At 43.4% G+C, this 15,058-nt stretch overlaps 1 protein-coding gene across 3 annotated transcripts in view; it reads right to left on the bottom strand.

Annotated features, from left to right (window-relative positions):
• KCNJ15 (potassium inwardly rectifying channel subfamily J member 15) overlaps window positions 1-15,058 on the bottom strand; it is a 54,104-nt gene that overhangs the window by 15,254 nt on the left and 23,792 nt on the right. For all 3 annotated transcript variants that reach the window (XM_068547083.1, XM_068547084.1, XM_068547086.1), the window contains one exon: window positions 2,733-2,865. The gene's annotated coding sequence lies outside the window, so the exon portion shown is untranslated. The remainder of the gene's footprint in view (window positions 1-2,732; window positions 2,866-15,058) is intronic.

Here is a 15,058-nt window from a genome sequence, read left to right as displayed (position 1 = left end):
TTTTTCCCTAAATAAGTCTCTCATTCACTAAGACATTGAACCCACTGCCTTTAACCACTCACATCTATCTTTCTTTGTCTCACATTTATAATATTTTTTACTATGATGAAGGCATAGAAACACAGAAAGTATATCACATTATAAATATACATACCGACTTCAGGCCGGTTTGTTTTCTGGCTTCATGCTGACTACTTTTTCTTCTGTTAAAAATAAATTTGGAATTGTTGGCCTCGATCAATTGATGATTAATGGGCTTTGGTGTGATTCACCTGGATGCGAGGGTGAAATTCTCCTCCTTGGTGATTTCTATGTTCCTTATTTTCATGATTGGAATCTCATCCCAGACAAAGGAAATTATGACTTTTGCTTGATTTGGAACCAAAATATTTAACAACGGGATGGGTGTCAAAAGGTTTGGAAATTCAGTTTCACTGTCAGTCTAAACTTTGACCACATTTCTCTGATACAGAAACTGGATTATCACAGGATCTCAGGGGACACAGTTAACACCAAAATTCTTGGATGGTGGTAAATGTACTTTAAGGACTGGTAATATTTCTGAGTTGTCTGCTTGTCCCAAAGTTGAAAACACAGATGTTTGTGATCACTGGGTGATAATAAGAAAATTTCAACTTCAAAATACCTTCACATTTAATCAAAGTCTGAGACCTTTGGCAGCTAACTAATCTCCATCAGTAAACAGTGTAAGAAAACACTTTCTAACAATCTGTGGTTAATTCGTTGGGGGATACTGGCCCAATTTTGGTGTTTTTAGGGTTGCCAGGTAAAATACAAGATGTTGAGTTAAAACTGAATTTCAGGTGGACAACAAATAATTTTTAGTTGAAGTATGTCTCATGCAATACTTGATCTATACTTATTCTCAAAATCAGTCACTGTTTATTTGAAATCCATATATATGTACCATATAGATATAGTACAAAGGAGTCCCATATTTTTATTTGCTAAATCTGGCATCCCTAGGCAAGAGCAGATCGATGCTCAACAGTAGCTCAGAAGGTCAAAAAACTCAAAGACAAGGTTCAATATACAGACAACTTTCTTAGAAGAACAACAACCCAGATTTTCCCAGTACTAGGACTCCTGGAAACAATTCTAACCATTATGGGATGAAAGCTTTTTCACGCATGGTACATCAGAGGGTGTCGGGAAGTCTAGTAAGTCTAGTAAGCTGGTCTCATTTTTACTATTTTAGCTCAGGGATTCTTTTTTTAAATTTATTTTATTAAAGTATAGTTGATTTACAATGTTATGGTAATTTCTGCTGTTCAGCAAAGTGATTCACACACGCGTATATATATATATACATTGTATACGTATATATATATATATATATATATATGTGTGTATATATATATATATATATATATATATATTCTTTTTCATATTCTTTTCCATTATGGTTTATCACAGGATACTGAATACAGTTTACTGCGTTATACAGTAGGACCTCACTGTTTATATATTCTATATATAATAGTTTGCATCTGCTAATCCCAAACTCCCACTCCATCCCTCCCCCACCCCCTTCCCACTTGGCAACCACAAGTCTGTTCTCTGTGTAGCTCAGGGATTTTTCACCATCTTTGTGTTACAGCTCTTTATGGCAGACAGGTAAGACCTAAGATTGCTTTCTCAGAATGTGTTTAACTAGATAAAAATAAAATAAATATGACTACAAAAGACACCAATAATATTAAAAAGCACTCATTAAAATATTTTAAAAACAAAATTGTGCTCTGTTTTCAAGTATTAATTAAGAAGAGCTAGCATCTTGAAAGGGTGGTGAGCAGAAATGTTATTTCAAGATTTCTGAAGCAACTACATGTTGAAATACTGTGACTTCTACTATGACTAAGTCACAGTTGGGGCTAAAATGATGGTGGTGTGTTACACATTCATAGTAAAAAAGAAAAAGTCCAAGAGGTGATTGAGAATAAACAATTCCTCTTCCCCCACCCCTGCCCACCATCCTAGGACATGGACACTCCTGAATCTACCCCGAATCTCTCCAGGCTCCGTGCACCTGGGTCTAAACCCTGCTGTGAGTGAGGCTTCTACATACAGTAATTCTGATAACGTCACAGAAATTGGGCCAACCTACTGAATCCTTCTTGATTGATTTCCCTACAAACACTCCCTTGCCATTGATAACAAAGATGCTGTTACTTCTGGAAGAATAGTTGAGATATTTCACAGAATTGCAGTTAACTCCCTTTCCACTAGGACATCACTGGGGGCACTAGTGTTGGCAGTGACCATTCCGTTGGTGTTCACGTCATTGAAGCAACGATACCCATGGGGAGACAGTCCAACACGCCCTCCTCTGGACATGATGGTACAGTTTCTTACATGGAAACAAAGGAGGAAAGAGCAGCTCAGGTACACACGTAATCCTCTGTCTTCACAGCCACAAGGGCTGCATTTCTCAGAACTGTGAAGCTGGATTTTTACAGTTAATACACTATTCGGTTGCATGCAACTTTGTATTACCATGATTTCATCATATCTCTTACCAGGAAAAAAGGAAGCATACTCATCTACAGAGTAATGCAGACAATAGTTCCCTTTATAAGTCCTCCAGCAGCCTCTACTGCTGACAGGACAAATCCTCATCCCCTTTGCAAAGCAAAAGGCCCTTCTAAGCCCTGGCTCTCGTACCCTCTTCAGCTTTGTTGCCTCCAGGATTTAGCCTGGTGTGTACTTACCTTTTCCCAACTGCTCAATGTGTTCATGGCTCCATGACCAGCAGCTGCTCCTTCCTGAGGGTGCTCGTCCTGCTCTTTCCTTCTCCGTCAAATTCCACCTGTTCTTCAAAGGGCAGGTTGAATATTACCTCCTCTGTACTTAAAAAAAAAAAAAAAATTAAACACTTCTTCAGAGGCAGCGTAGTGTAAAGGTTAAGAGTACAGTGTTCTGCTTCTGTTACTAGTTGCTGTGTGACTTTCAACAACTTACTTAACCCCTCTGAGATTCAGTTTCATCCTCTGCAAACTAGTGCTAATAATCATGCCCATTCATAGGGTGGTGTGAGGTTAAAACATATAAAGCACCATAAAACTCTGCCTGTTCACACTAATAATTATATAAGAGTTAGCTGTTATCGTTATGTGTTTACAATAAACAAAACACACAAAATATGACTTACCCAAAGGAAATTTACCACAGATGACAGAAAGTTCTTAGAAGTCAATAAATTACTCTTTTCCCCCCAAACAGTAACATTTATAAGTAAACAATTCAAAAAGAAATTAAAAGGTAAAAAAACTTGAAGATATTTCAATAATTATTCATTCATTTGTACACCAAGAGTTTACTGAGCACCTACTATGCGCTGCAGTGTGCAGGGGCCTGCAGATCCAGCAGGGAGAAAGACTGGCTTGGTCCTCACTTTCATGTAGTTTACAGTAGAGCAGGGAAGAGAGGTATTTAATAAATCATTAGAATAGAACATGGGGTGTACAACATGTCCTAGCCTGGGGTTCCAGGAAGACTTCTTTGGGGAGGTGGCCTTAAGGTGGAGACATAAAGAAGGACGAGCACTTGGCAGGTAAGGAGGCAGCCTGGGAGAGGGATGGGTGTTCTGGGCACAGGGCTACATGGCATTTGCAAAGGCCTGGAGCTTGCCTTCCAGGAAGTGAGGAAGGGTGTTGAGTTGGGGAGCGTGGAGGGGGTGGAACAGGAGCTTAGGGCCGAGCCACACCATGCAGGGCTCTGTGGGGCCCTTGAGGACCATCAGCACCATCTTAGCTGAACGAGCAGCATCTTGGGGTTTCAATCAAGGAAGAGGTAGGATCAGACTTGCCTTTTAAAGTCATCTTCTGTGACATGACACGGGGAATGGATTGGAAAGAGGCAAACGTAGATGCTGGAAGTCGGGTTATCAGGTGCTTTCAGTAATCCAAGCTAAAATTAGGGACGCGCGGACAAGGACTGAGGCTGAGGCTGGAGGTGGCTACACTTTGGATTGCAATCAGAGGAGAGGAGCCAGGGACTCTGAGTTTCACGTTCCAGATGGAGTCAGTAGGAGGCTCTGACAGGTGGGTGGGGCGTGGGTGGAGAGGCAGACGGGGTCTCAGAGATGACTCCTGACTTTCTGGCATGAAAAAGAGATGGATTGGAGGTGGGTATGTTACTGATTCCAAGGACACTGGAACTTCCTCTGTAGCTAAAAACCACTCATCCGTTATCAGACACCCATGTCGTTAGAATGTCTTAATGTTATATCAGTGTGGAGCTCGCTCTGGTACATAATCCCAATACTGAAACAGGATCCAGCTTTGGGGGTGAGATTCGAGGGAATGCACTAGGGCTGCCTCAGATGTGATCTGGGGTCTGTCCTGATGGGTCTGATGTTCAAAAGAGAGGGCTGGGCAGGAGGGATGCCTTTACTGTTCAAGTCTACAAATAGAAAGTGAAATACGTAAGTGAATGAGATTCTCCTAGACGTAGGGTGTGGGAGAAGCGGTCCCAGACTGAGTCGTGGGCAGCCCCAGGGCCAGGCAGAGCAGGAGACACTGGCAAATGAGAACAAGAAGGAGCCAGGGGTCCAAGAAACACAGCTTTTCACTGATCAGATAATCAGAGGTTTTAAAAGACACGTCAACATTCTGTATCCACAAGCATGCAGAGACGAATGGCTTCATACATGGCCTCAGATAGAGTAATTTGGCCGAGCTGTTTAGGAGGCAATTTGACAATGTATAACCAAAGTTTAAAACTATTTATTATTCATAATCTTTGACCCAGCAAATGCATGTCTAAGAACTAATAAGAAATATGCATCAGGATTATGTGTAAGAGTGTTCTCTGCGTTAGTTATAATATTAAAACCTCCAAACCAACCTGGATCATCAATAATATAGAAATGATTTAAAATGTACAAAATATTTATAAGCTGAAATATTATGTGGTCTTTAAGTCATGGCAAAGTGCTAAAACGTTAAATTTTAAAAAGGCATTATGGGGGGCTTCCCTGGCGGTCCAGTGTTTAAGACTCCGCGCTTCCACTGCAGGGGGCACGGGTTCGATCCCTGGTCGGGGAACTAAGATCCCACATGCTGCGTGGCATGGCCAACCCCCCAAAAAAAGGCATTATGTAAAGCTGAAAAGACAGGATAAGTGCTCTGCTTTTCTCTTACTAGATAAGATTAAAATGAAATGTCCCTAAAATGTTAACAGCAGTTATCTCTTCAAAGGAAAACAAAATTAGTAAGGTTTTTTTAAACCAGACTTTCCATTTTTATGCAGTTAATCTGAAAATTCAATTTCTCTAGCACAGACCTTTCCCAAACATTCCAGATTTTACTGTAAATGAGAAGTACTTACTGTGCTCTGCTGAGAAACTTTCCACACACTGTCGTGGCCAAACCATATGAAATAACTTACTCTCAGAGTCGTTTCGATTGTACAAACCCAAGAGCCTACTGTTCAGTAAGTGTTCAGGGTTATTATTTCATGTCAATTTAAATTATTTCATTTAACTGACTGAGTTAGAAGAGTTTGCACTTCACCCAAGAGGAACGCTGATAAAGCAGGTTTCCTGCCCAATGCTTTTGCTCAGGGAGGTCCCTTTACCCCAAATTCCTTCTCTGTGCCCTGTGCCTGGCAAACTCCTATTCATCCCTTAAGGCCCAACACAAATGTCACCTCCTTCAGCTTCCAGAGGAATCTCCTCTTACTCCTCTCTTCTGCCTTTTGCAAGTTGTCCACACTGCAAGATAAGACTTATGTATTGCTGTAATGATTTGTTGTGAAGCTTCTTTTTCTCCTTAAACCAGGCTCTGTGGGGTGATCAATTTGTCTTTTAACCCCAATGCCAACACAAGGCCTGCTACATGGTAAGAAAGAAACAGGGCGGTCAGAGATGCTGTTCACATGAACTCAGAGCCATCCAGATTTAGTAACTAATGTAACTCATTTAAACGATGTTCTAGGTCAGAGGGGATGCTAGTCCAAAGCTAGGTGCGTCAGAGAGGATACCAAATACGTTACTGACTTGAATGACTAAACTAAAAAACAAAGATTTAGACTTCCTATTTTGATTCATAGCCCAAAGAACATCCTATAACATCTTACTTTGAAGAGAAAAATGGGTTTTACATTTCTCAACCTGATGAAATCGATAAACACTAAATATAAATGCATATGCTGGGGATATGGCTTTACCTATGGGTGGCATACATATATTCAATTTAGCCCAACAAATTACTTTCTATGTGTGTTTTGTGTTCCCTGAGGCCTTAAGAACCCTGACCATCATATATAAAGTGTTCTAAGATTCCTTTCAGCTCTCTATTTGCTTCCTTAGAGCAGGGGTCTCCAAAGTATTGTACCCCAATGACCTAAGAGGGTACAATAAGAAAGTAATAGAATTATTCACATTTAGCTTCTGCTTCATCCTTTTAAATGTTTGTATTTTGTGCATATTTTTAAATGTACATCATATATTAGTAAAGGATAAAAAATTTATATATAATGCACTTATGTCCCAAAGTGTTCGTGTGTGTGTGTGTGTGTGTGTGTGTGTGTGTGTTTGTGCACGCACAGAGAGGGACTGTACATTTTTTAATCCACTGCTCTAGACCAGTGTTTATTAAACTTTTATGTGCAGACAGGTTCCCTGGGGATTGTGTTAAAATGCAGATTCTGATTTAGAAGGTCTGGACTGAGGTCTGAGAATCTGCATTTCTAGCAAACTCCCAGGTGATGGGATGCTGAGGCCGGAGGTGGCTACACTTTGGATTGCAGTCAGCCTTTTGCAGCCCTGGTTCTTCATCTGAACCACACAGCATGGAACACAGAAGGTGGTTCCAATAACTGTTTATTGGTGACTCCCACAGATAGCCGTAACTAGCACTGCTCGAGAGCAGAGGAGAGAAGGTAACTCATTCCAAACAAAGGAAGCTGTGGGGACACGAAGCCTGACTTCTCTCACAGAGAAAGGGGCCTCCAAGGAGCATGCTGGCACATGGCTTTACCTGTGCAAGAAAGTTCAAGGGCACTAGACGACTTCATTAAAAAAAAAAAAAAAAAAAGCTAAAAAACCCCCACTGTTTATAAATCACCGTACAGTCTTACAAAACAGTCCTGGAGTCAGCAATTCTTTTCCAGTGTTTGGCTTCTATCTGGGAACTTCCTTTACAAGAAGCATAGCTGGAAACCAAGGTCTTGACCACTTCTAATGGTCAAAGATCCTGGGGTGCTAACGTTAAGTGGCAGAGCGCTAAGTCAGGAGTTTCTGACTAATAATGGCAAAATCCATACACCCTCACCCTAATGGACACTGATGTTGGGAGTCAGTGGGTTACAAATGCTCTCTGTCCAAAAGAAGAGAAGAAAAAAAACACATACATATAGCCCCCAATGAATATTTGTGAGTGAATATACACACTCACACACACACACACATTTTTGACAAATAAAATGATTCTCTTAATTTGCAAAGTCTACCCAACAATTCATGTTTGTGTGTCCCATAGAACTTCCGAAGGACAACTTTGGTCTAATTTGAACCATATGCCTTAGCTTAATTTCTGAGCTGGTTTACTATGCAATAGTGGTTACAAATGCATTTTTGAATATCTAACAGCTTTTCCACTGTGTAACTGGTGTCAACTAAAAGTGACGTATAGTTGAATTAGAAAGACGCTTCTTCTGACTCTAGGTCCACTCTCCACACAAACGTAACGCAGCCCAACAGGACTCAGCCTCTAACCATCTCAACACCTAAGGACACATGTTCAAGATTAACAAAGAAAATGGAGACAAGAGGACGGAAGAGGAAATTCCAAGAGGCCTTTAAGGTGTCCGCTTGAGATGAGCTGGCCCCTGAATTTAGATTTCTTGGCCAATTCTTAATGTTTTATCCTGGATCTATCTTCAGCGCTATTTTCAGGTGAGAGATCCAATTTTTGGGGGGTGAAATTGGGAACGGGACCATGGTTGGAAGACCTGGGCACGACCCTCTTATTTGTTCTGTGCGCCATCTTTTGTTTCCTCTTGATCATTGGTGATAAAGGTCATGAAATGAAAAAGGCCAAAACACCCCTCTTTGGGTTGTGGGGAGAGACAAGGTGTATATCTTGTATCACAAAGCCAGACTTCGGGGAACAGAATGGATGGCTATGGAGAAGAGCTTTAAGAAGGAAGGAAATGATGCTTTGCCTCCATGCCTTTGGTGGCTGTGTGATGACTCTTCAACCCAGGGGGATAGTCCTCGGCCACCACTCTGCTCCATCAGCGCAGCCGGTGGGCAGGTGGGCACATTCTTCACCTACTTGACACTTCTGTAGCATTTCAGACAGTTGCTACAGTCTTCTCCCAACTTCTCCCCACTTTTCTGGCCCTTTTTCAGTTTTATTTTAGACTCTTCCTCTCCCATCAGCTCCTTAAAATGGTATTTTTCCTGTGGCCCCATACTCCGAATCATTTTCTTCTCACTAAACACACTCCCGTACCCACTCCCATGGCTTGAGATGCCACCTTTATTGTTCAGGAAGCCCAGACCTTGCAACTCCATCCCAGGCCTCCCTCTCCTCTGCAAGAACGCCACTGCAAGTCAAGGAATGATTCTGTTGTCCCATTTGATTGACCACAGCTTAGCTTCATTATCCACTGTCTAGGTCAGCTCCCCTCCTCCTGTAGACCCTCAGGCACTGAAAGATACTGAATTACCCCTGGTTTATCTCGATATCCCTTGAAGCTGTCGCCTCTCCCTTCCCACTTCTACTCCCTTGGTTCAGATGCACATCCTTCCTTCAGTGACTCCAGCAAGTTGTCCTCCCTCTATAGCATCCCCCATAGGGCAGCCTCTGTGATCTCCCTAAATACTCCCCAGCTGCCAGCCCAGTGACGCCCCCATTACCTACAAACCAAAGCCTCAGCTCCTGACCTTGTGAACATGGTATGTGAGACCTTCAGGAACTGGCCCCGCCTACATTTTAGCCTTGACACCAGCCATTCTGCAGCCTGCTCCGTGATGAATGACTTTCAGTGGCCCAAATGGGTTGGTCCTCTATTGATTGATTCAATGCATTGAAATATACCAAGCCATCTGCTGGAAGCCCTCTTCCTTTCTTTCCCTGCTTTCTCATATCTATTTTTTTGAGACATGGCCCATTCTAGGTAGGTGCTTTCTCTGCTTGTTCTCACGGGTTCGGTGCTTTCCCTGTGGTTCTATCTCCCAGAATATTTATCTCAGTCTAGTGGAAGTGTTTACTTGTATATATCTAATTGCAATAATAATTATCAAACTAACAGCTACCAGTAGTGGAGAACATAGGTGATCAGCATCGTGTTGGTAGTTCATATACTTGAACTCCAAACTTCAGAGGAACACTGGTCAAAACGAGTACATGGAGGCTCAGATAAGTTAGAGAGTGTGCCTAAGGTCACACACCTAGTCAGCAGCGGTGACAACATTTAGATCCTAGTATGTCTGACTCAAAAGCCAGCTCTCTATCCATCATACCCCACTGCCTCTCATTGGAATGTGAGCTACCATATATTATCTGGTTTATGCTGGTGCCTAGGTTCTAGCAGGGGCTTCATGTTTGTGAATGTATGAATAAGTGAATGCATGAATGGAAGCAAAGGGAGCTTGGACTCTTCCAGTTTTGGAAAAGCAGTCTGGGGTCTCCAAAGAAAATCTCCTACATACTGGTTGTGCTGATGAGCTAAGTTGAGGGAAAATCACTTTGACTCAGTCTCCTGTAGCACACGCAGCTGCTCACCAATGGAAGACATGGATGGTATCGTGCCTACAAAGTCAGTGTCCCCTGGCGGTACATTGTGCTGCGCTGCCTACAACCCTCACTCCAAACTGCTCCTGGTCCTATATCATTTATTTCTGTGAGTGTCTCCACTGTCACTCAACCCAGATGCTGGAGTCTGCTTCCCCTCCCCCTTCCTTCATGACCACAGCCACATGTCATCCAGATTTATCTCCCGAATAACTTTTGTTTCCACCCCCTGCTCCCCTGCCCTTTTATGGCTTCACCCTGCTCACTGCATCCCTGGCCCCTCCTTACCCCTCTCCACTCTGACCCCTTTTCAGAGCCAACCTCTCTAACCGCAAATATAACCTTTCAAAAATTAGAACTTGTCCGTGTCGGTTCCCTGTGCCAACCCTCAAATCGTTCTTCAGTTCTCACATGATAAAGTCTATACACTGTTTACCCAACGTCCAAGACTTCTGGCTACCATGTTGGTCACATCTCTGGATGTTCTCTCCACCATTCACGCTTCAACAATGCCAAGCAGCTTCCACTTCTCCACACACTGCACGCTGCCCCACACTTTTCTACCTGCTTTTGCCCCCAATGTCTCCCCTGCCTGAAAACCCCATCCTAGAACCAGATCCCTCAATTGTCCCCGTGGTTCTTCCCCTGGCTCACTCCTCCCCTGCATCTTCATTTAAGATCCTGCCTCTCCTTTACCATTATAAACGGTAATATCAATACACTCACCACAGTATGATTTTCTCTTCATGTTTCTTCTTCCCTTACAGATGGCTAGTTCTCTGAGGGCAGGGATTAGGCCATGTTCATCTTTGTACCCACAGTAACACAGCCCCTGGCATATAGTAGATGCTCAAACAAAAAAATAATAACTCATACTCATGACTCTATAAATGAGTCATCGAATAAATGAATAAATGGATTAATATTCAATCCATAAATTAAAGAATGAATAAATGTCAAAGACATGGCCAAAAACATGTGAGCAGTTTCAACGCATTTATCATGACATGTGAAGTTTTCTAAACGGCTTTTTTGGAAATGATTTATATTTGCACATTGTTGTATTTCTGTGGGAAATGAGTTTCCATGGTGTTGAAATCCTCTGGATTAGGAAACACTTCCTTTTATCTCTCCTGACTCAGACTCTCCCGGAAGCTGGGCTAACCCTTTCAGCTCACTCAGCTGATGACTCTTACGCTATGGTTCACCAGTGTCCTCAAAGTACGTGGATGTTCAGAGATGGCTTTCTCCCCGAGAACGGTTTACTTCTTAGGGTATGATTAATTGCTTCAAGGATTAGAGGTTTCCACTGGAGAAGCACAATTACTTTCACATGTGCATTTGTTCTTCACTTGTTAGCCCCACCCCAATCAGCCTGGAAATTATTGCAGGGCCCTATTCGTCTTCATTTATTTGGTGGCCATTTTAGCAGCTTTCTCAGCAATATCTTTAAGAGGCCCAAAGACAACTTGAAGACCATGGCAAGTTCAAGAGGGAAGGAGGAAGTCTCATGGATCTGTAGGGTGGGCAGGTGTTTCTTCTAATCCCCCCACCCCCAGTTCTTCCCATCAGCCATCAAACCATCCCATCTGATCTCTAGGATTTGCTTATTAAAATCAAAGGTGCTAAGTATTATTTTGGACAGACCATTACCACCTTCTAGTCATGAGAGAATGGACCTAGTTTCTAATAAGATCTTGTTATGACCATTTAGAATAAACTATGGAATGGATGGTTGAGGGAAATTGCAGAACTCACACACAGCTCCGGACTGAAAATGATGACATGAGTCTTTGAACTCCAGTGGGACACCGTCCACCGTGGGCAGGCACTGAACTATGGCATTACTCCCTTGAAGCTGACACTATTTCCCAATGACTCCTAATCACCAACATATTACTCATTCACTCACTCACTCATTCATTGATTCAGCAAACATTTAACACTATTGTAAGAGAAATGTGGTCTTTGCAATACATAAAGGTGAATGATGCATGGTCCTTGCCCTCAAACATACACCGATGACATATACATACATTGTTATTGCACCAGGAAGAATAGAGCCTTTTATGCCTAAACACTATCTCATGGACACTTCCATATTGCTATCATAAAACTTATGATATTTGTTGGTTCATGTGTTTCTCTTATTCCGCAAGATGGGCAGCTATGTAAAGACAGGGACCTTATCTTATTCTAACACTCTGTATTGTCCTTATCTAACACAGAGTCTTCCCTGCTGATATGAATGAATGTAATACATGAAAATGTACTAACAATTTCCAGGAAAAGGATTGATTCTTTCCAGTGGGAAGAATCACAGAAGTCTTCTTGCATTTTCTGTAGGAAGAAGAATAGAGCAAAGAGAACTGCTGTCAGGGGGAATTGCTCAGGCAAAAGTATGGGGTGGTGGTAAAGTACTTTGCTAAGTACACTCATTTGATTGGATCAAAGGGCATATCACTGATTCTCAACTATGGCTGCATGTAAGAAGCACCTGGGGAAATTTTAAAATGTCCTAATACCTTGGCTCCACTATAGGTCAGTTGAATCAGAATCTCTCAAGGAGGTGGCTGAGGGGGAGACATATGAGTATGAGACTGAGTTTGGGTACTTTTTCCAAGCTCCCCATTTGCTTCTAATGTGTATCCATGGTTGACCATCACTGTAGTACCTGTAGAAAGGTAGTACGAGGCCAGATTGGAAGCTATACTGGCAAGAGATTTGAAAAGGCCATGGAGAGATAGCTTCAAGATGGCGGAGGAGTAAGACGTGGAGATCACCTTCCTCCCCACAAATACATCAAAAATACATCTACATGAGGAACACCTCCTACAGAACACCTACTGAACGCTGGCAGAAGACCTCAGACTTCAGAAAAGGAAAGAAACTCCCTACATACCTGGGTAGGGCAAAAGAAAAAAGAAAAAACAGAGACAAAAGAATAGGGAAGGGACCTGCACCTCGGGGAGGGAGCTGTGAAGGCGGAAAGGTTTCCACACACTAGGAAGCCCCTTCACTGCTGGAGACAGGGGAGGGTGGGGAGGAAGCTTCAGAGCCACGGAGGAGAGCGCAACCACAGGGGTGCGGAGGGCAAAGCGGAGAGATTCCCGCACGGAGGAGCGGTGCCGACCAGCACTCACCAGCCCGAGAGGCTTGTCTGCTCAGCCGCTGGGGCGGGTGGGGCTGGGAGCTGAGGCTCGGGCTTCGGTCGGATCGCAGGGAGAGGACTGGGGTTGGCGGCGTGGACACAGCCTGAAGGGGCTAGTGCGCTACAGCTAGCCGGGAGGGAGTCCGGGAAAAGGTCTGCAGCTGCCGAACAGGCAAGAGACTTGTTCTTGCCTCTCTGTTTCCTGGTGCGCGAGGAGAGGGGATTCAGAGCGCCGCCTAAACGAGCTCCAGAGACCGGTGCGAGCCGCGGCCATCAGCGCAGACCCCAGAGACGGGCAGGAGACGCTAAGGCTGCTGCTGCCGCCACCAAGAAGCCTGTGTGCGAGCACAGGTCACTCTCCACACCGCCCCTCCCGGGAGCCAGTGCAGCCCGCCACCGCCAGGGTCCCGTGACCCAGGAACAACTTCCCCGGGAGAACGCGCGGCGCGCCTCAGGCTGCTGCAACGTCACGCCGGCCTCTGACGCCGCAGGCTCGCCCTGCCTCCTCCGTACCCCTCCCTCCCCCCGGCCTGAGTGAGCCAGAGCCCCCGAAGCAGCTGCTCCTTTAACCCCGTCCTGTGTGAGCAAAGAACAGACGCCCTCAGGCGACCTACACGCAGAGGTGGGGCCAGATCCAAAGCTGAACCCCAGGAGCCGTGCAAACAAAGAAGAGAAAGGGAAATCTCTCCCAGCAGCCTCAGGAGCAGTGGATTAAATCTCCACAGTCAACTTGATGTACCCTGCAGCTGTGGAATACCTGAATAGACAACGAATCAGCCCAAAATTGAGGCAGTGGACTTTGGGAGCAACTGTAGACTTGGGGTTTGCTTTCTGCATCTAATTTGTTTCTGGTTTTATGTTTATCTTAGTTTACTATTGACAGCTTATTATCATTGGTAGATTTGTTTACTGATTTGGTTGCTCTCTTCCTTATATATATATATTTTGTTTTTCCTTTTTCTCCTTTGTGACTATGTATGTTCATGCTCCTTTGTGTGATTTTGTCTGTATACGTTTGCTTTTACCATTTGTTCTAGGGTTCTGTCTGTCCGTTTTTTTTTTTTAAATATAGTTTTTACTGCTTGTTATCATTGGTGGATTTCTTTTTTGGTTTCGTTGCTCTCTTCTTTCTTTTTTTAATTACTTTTTTATTTTTAAAAATTTTAATAGCATATTTTTTATTTTAATAACTTTATTTTATATTATTTTATTTTTCTTTCTTTCTTTCTTTTTTTCCCTCCTTTTCTTCTGAGCCATGTGGCTGACAGGGTCTTGGTGCTCCGGCTGGGGGGCAGCCCTGAGCCTCTGAGGTGGGAGAGCCAAGTTCAGGACATTGGTCCACCAGAGACCTCCCAGCTCCATGTAATATCAAATGGCAAACTGTCTCAGAGATCTCCATCACAACGTGAAGACCAAGCTCCACTCAACGACCAGCAAGGTACAGTGCTGGACACCCTACGCCAAACAACTAGCAAGACAGGAACACAACCCCACCCATTAGCAGAGAGGCTGCCTAAAATCATAATAAAGTCACGGACACCCCAAAACACACCACCAGATGCAGTCCTGCCCACCAGAAAGACAAGATCCAGCCTCATCCACCAGAACACAGGCACCAGTCCCCTCCATCAGGAACCCTACAGAAACCACTGAACCAACCTTACCAATGGGGGCAGACACCGAAAACAATGGGAACTACGAAACTGCAGCCTGTGAAAAGGAGACCCCAAGCACAGTAAGGTAAGCAAAGTGAGAAGACAGAGAAATACACAGCAGATGAAGGAGCAAGGTAAAAACCCACCAGACCAAACAAATGAGGAGGAAATAGGCAGTCTACTTGAAAAAGAGTTCAGAGTAGTGATAGTAAAGATGATCCAAAATCTTGCAAATAGAATGGAAAAAATACAAGAAACGTTTAACAAGCACCTAGAAGAACTAAAGAGCAAACAAACAATGATGAACAACACAATAAATGAACTTAAAAATTGTCTAGAAGGAATCAATAACAGAATAACTGAGGCAGAAGAACTGGTAAATGACCTGGAAGATAAAATAGTGGAAAAAACTACCACAGAGCAGAATAAAGAAAAAAGAATGAAAAGAATTGAGGACAGTCTCAGAGACCTCTGGGACAACATTA

The sequence above is a fragment of the Eschrichtius robustus genome, chromosome 6 (genome assembly GCF_028021215.1).
Source record: "Eschrichtius robustus isolate mEscRob2 chromosome 6, mEscRob2.pri, whole genome shotgun sequence".
In the NCBI taxonomy this organism is placed as follows: domain Eukaryota; kingdom Metazoa; phylum Chordata; class Mammalia; order Artiodactyla; family Eschrichtiidae; genus Eschrichtius; species Eschrichtius robustus.
The sequence above is the reverse complement of the archived record's forward strand: the minus strand, read 5'-3'. Positions and strand labels throughout refer to the sequence as shown.